We start from the raw sequence: 5,212 nt of genomic DNA on the forward strand, positions 1-5,212 counted from the left end.
GACAAATTCATTGTGCGTAGAGCACATTTGGCAATAAAGCTCCTTCTGATTCTGATGTATGTTCTTTGCGTTGTTATGGGAAACTTTATATGAGCTGTTCATATGATAGTAAATGTATTATACTACTACAGTATTTCTATGTGGGGAATTGTGGACAGAATTGTCCCACATGGTCATCTCGCAATATAGCCTACTTACGCTGCTACCACTATAAAGACAATGCTTACTATTGTTAATGTTATGGGTAGTGTTTCTTACAGTGATCATTTTGTCTTGGCAAAGAGTTAGACAGTAAACAGAACAGTTTAGCCACAACAGAGATCATTTAGGAATGGGATAAACCGACTAAATATCAGACTGATTAAATTACGTTTTATTTTGAATTATGAATGACATAGAAATTCACAGTGCTGATGATTTCCTCCGTGTTAATTCTGCCATCGTTATACTGGTAGTACACCGACAGCTGCAGTGCGCATTGCAATGCAAACGTTGCACACATTGAAAGGAGGCATGCGCTGAGTGTGCGGCGCGAACTAGCTGCTTACCCATGCAGTATCAGGGAAACAGTTTATATTTTATCGAATGACAAAATCGGAATTTATCACTTTGGTACTTACAGTACATAAAGTACATAAAGACAGTACATAAAGACAAAAAAAAAACAGCTGGCTGGCAGCAGACCAAACCAGCCCCCAGTACGTGCACGCTGTTATCAAGTCATAAACATCTCAGTCGTTTGTTACTAACATATGGACAATGCATATAAACACAAGCAATCATTACTGAGTAGTATAAAGAAGAGGCCAGTCACATTTCTTAGTATATCACGCATTTTGGACCGCCGCTAGCCGCCATGTTAGCTCCCTGAATCTTAGTGCAGAGCAAAACGTGATTGGCTGAAGTTAGAACGTGCCCTATTGGACAACGAAAGCGGGAGTTACCCGATTGGCTTGCGTAGATAGTGGGCGGAGTCCACCTATTTGTGGGTTGTGCGCACGCCTTGACGTNGTTTTCTTCCTTCTGTTCTTCAAATGTATATTTCTGCAAGCCCACGTCTCTGTGTCTGACAGGTAACGCGCATGTTGCTGTGTCTGACGAACAGGTCGCGCGGGTGCGCGCATATGGCGGGCATTTATCATTGCTGGCAAACAATATGACACATTTGCCATTTTGATTGTATAGATATAGATTCATATCCACTTCATCCAACGCTCTTTGTGTTCTGCGTGTTCTTAAATTTCGCGCTACGAGGAGTGAGTAATCCTGCTTCAGATGATTCAGATCATGCTGCGAACTGAACAAATCATTTGAACTGATTCATTAGCCTATTCAAATGGTTTTGTCCATTGTTCAATTAATGCTTTCAAAGGAATCGACTCAAAAGAATCGATCACTCGGGAATGCCCGTAAAAAGAGACGACAACCTTGAAATAAACAACGCATTTTATAATGGATATTTTAAAATGAAGGAGCGAAGGAACGTCACGCAATGTAAGTTATGTAACGAAGTAAAAGTACAGATTTTCTATTAGAAATTTACTCAAGTAAGAGTAAAAGTACACACTTTTAATTTTACTTAAAAAGTACATATTTTCCAAAATGTTACTCAGGTAAATGTAACGAAGTAAATGTAGCGCGTTACTACCCACCTCTGCCGGTTGAAGCCCGTATCAGATTCAAACCACTGATGCTTGCCTACAGGACTATCACTGGATCTGCACCGGCATACTTTCACACCCTCCCACACCCCATCAAGAACCCTGCGTCCCATTATAAAGTCCAGATGGATATCTTTGCAACACAGTGTCGTAGAGACAAGGGGGGGCTCATTTAATCTCAGGCAACCAATCAGTATCCCAGGAACTTCATTAAACTACGAAGCCACGCCCATAGCAACAAAACATGTTAACTTAGCAACAGTTTAACAAGACCTCTACCTCTGCATCAGAGCATCGTGGAGACACGGTAGTTGGTTCGTTTCACTCATAGCTTAGAGCAGTGGTCACCAACCTTTTTGAGCCCATGATCCCCGACCTCGGAATTGTTGAAAGGCAAGATCTACCACTCAAAAAGTTGAAAATAAAAACAGCCCAGATTGAACCTCCAGCTTGAGGCCTTTTATTTAGCCTATAATTGTGGATCTATTTGAATGATCTGAAATTCTTTGTTCCACTTTTCTGATGCAACTAAGCAAACTCTGTAACGTAGAGTCGCCACTTTCAGTGTGCCATAATGAGGTGAAAAACACCAATTAAAACACCAGTTCAAGGACTTTAATTCACACATGACAGATTGACATTAAAACGAGGTTAAGAATAAATTTAACAAGACCCTAATTATGTAGATATTTACTGTATAAATATTTGTTATTTATGATGCATTTATTTGGTTTACTTTTATTAAGTAAATACAGTATATAGATGGAAATGTTATAAATAGGCCCTAATAATAACAACAACGTCAATTATTTATTTTTAAGCATTTATAAACTTATTCTTAACCTCGTTTTAATGTCAAGCTGACATGTGTGAATTAAAGTCCTTGAACTGGTGTTTGAATTGGTGTTGTGTTATGGTCTCTGTGTACTGTTGTTGCTGTTTCTGTGTTCTGGATGCTCCTGTCACCAAAACAAATTCCATGTATGTGCAAACATACTTGGCAATAAAGATGTTTCTGATTCTTTTACCCGTCTAATAATGTCTTGGTAATAAGTAGCCTATCTGTTTCACAAAATAGCTAAAGGTCTGACAAAGTAGTATGGAATGGGCTATCATATTAGGCTAATTGAAAACATAAATAGGATATCAGCAGGTGTCATCTCCCACATCTCTGAAAACTGCAGTTTACCATCACTGACAGACCTGCGGATCATTCACAATTACAACTTTGTGAATAGACTGATGTTGTCTTTCAGACAAGCTCAACATTAAAATGCGCTGCTTTCTCACCATATCCCGTTGCTCACATTCGTAAGTTATATTCGCTGAAGACAGAGAGCTGCGACTCCAGATACGCGGACAGTATGAAATGCGTGCATCATCCACGCTCGTGGCGCTTGCTTGCGCATCCAGTGTCAAAGCACAAAAACGCGTACAACAACGAACAAGTGGCATTGTTATGTCATATGAATAAACTGTTTTTAAATGTAATGCACCGCAACAGTAGTGACCTCCAAATGACAGTTACGCCACTGCATGCGCGAGTCATTTTGCGTTTGATCACGACCACCGACATTAGAAACACTGAAGAGCGATCACGCGCAGTACAATGAAATGTGATTAATGATAACGGTCACATTAAAAACTCACGCAGGGAATCATTATTTACACAGCCATGAAAAGATTAAAGCAGAACTTAAAAACATACAACCGCTGAATGAAGAGAAAGAGAGATGCGCTTGCAAAACTGAACATTGATCAGTTTCATTTTCCTATTAGCCTACATTCGGGGATCGACAGGTAACATCTCAAAGATCGACCAGTCGATCGTGATCGATGGGTTGGCGACCACTGGCTTAGAGCATCATCAAATGGCAGATGCCAAGGCACGCCCATAGCAACCAAACAGGTTAGCCTAGCAACAATTTAACAATAGAGGGTATGGACGTGTCGTCATTTTACCATGTGAACTCCATGTGAGCATGCCAGAGCGTGCCCCAGTGGGTGGCAAAACACTCATCAAAATGGCTGCTTACATTATCAGGAAACGCAGTTCTTTGCAACATTTCAGTGTCCAGGAACACCTGATTCCTTTGTAAGTCGTAAGGATCACCTTCGAGTCCATCTGCTTGTAATTTCAGCAAATAATGTTGTGTTTTAGTTGCGGTTTCTTTGTTTCTCCTATTCTCCTCAGCCATTTTGCTGGGTGTTTTGCCACCCAGGGGAGCATGTCCCAGGGCGTGTCCCGACATGTGCACGTGGGGAAGTGACTTCAATGCATACCCTCTATACCTATATCTCTACATCAGAACATTCAGGCAACCAATCAGTATCCCAGGAACTTCATTAAGCTACGAAGCCACGCCCATAGCAACAAAACATGTTAATTTAGCAACAGTTTAACAAGACCTCTACCTCTGCATCAGAACATCGTAGAGACACGGTACTTGGTTCGTTTCACTCATAGCTTAGAGCATCATCAATTGGCAGATGCCAAGGCACGCCCATAGCAACCAAACAGGTTAGCCTAGCAACAATTTAACAATAAAGGGTATGGACGTGTCGTCATTTTACCATGTGAACTCCATGTGAGCATGCCAGAGCGTGCCCCAGTGGGTGGCAAAACACTCATCAAAATGGCTGCTTACATTATCAGGAAACACAGTTCTGTGCAACATTTCAGTGTCCAGGAACACCTGATTCCTTTGTAAGTCGTAAGGATCACCTTCGAGTCCATCTGCTTGTAATTTCAGCAAATAATGTTGTGTTTTAGTTGCGGTTTCTTTGTTTCTCCTATTCTCCTCAGCCATTTTGCTGGGTGTTTTGCCACCCAGGGGAGCATGTCCCAGGGCGTGTCCCGACATGTGCACGTGGGGAAGTGACTTCAATGCATACCCTCTATACCTATATCTCTACATCAGAACATTCAGGCAACCAATCAGTATCCCAGGAACTTCATTAAGCTACGAAGCCACGCCCATAGCAACAAAACATGTTAATTTAGCAACAGTTTAACAAGACCTCTACCTCTGCATCAGAACATCGTAGAGACACGGTACTTGGTTCGTTTCACTCATAGCTTAGAGCATCATCAATTGGCAGATGCCAAGGCACGCCCATAGCAACCAAACAGGTTAGCCTAGCAACAATTTAACAATAAAGGGTATGGACGTGTCGTCATTTTACCATGTGAACTCCATGTGAGCATGCCAGAGCGTGCCCCAGTGGGTGGCAAAACACTCATCAAAATGGCTGCTTACATTATCAGGAAACACAGTTCTGTGCAACATTTCAGTGTCCAGGAACACCTGATTCCTTTGTAAGTCGTAAGGATCACCTTCGAGTCCATCTGCTTGTAATTTCAGCAAATAATGTTGTGTTTTAGTTGCGGTTTCTTTGTTTCTCCTATTCTCCTCAGCCATTTTGCTGGGTGTTTTGCCACCCAGGGGAGCATGTCCCAGGGCGTGTCCCGACATGTGCACGTGGGGAAGTGACTTCAATGCATACCCTCTATACCTATATCTCTACATCAGAACATTCAGGCAACCAAT

Source organism: Triplophysa rosa, unplaced genomic scaffold (genome assembly GCF_024868665.1).
Source record: "Triplophysa rosa unplaced genomic scaffold, Trosa_1v2 scaffold250_ERROPOS382811+, whole genome shotgun sequence".
Taxonomy (NCBI): Eukaryota; Metazoa; Chordata; class Actinopteri; order Cypriniformes; family Nemacheilidae; genus Triplophysa; species Triplophysa rosa.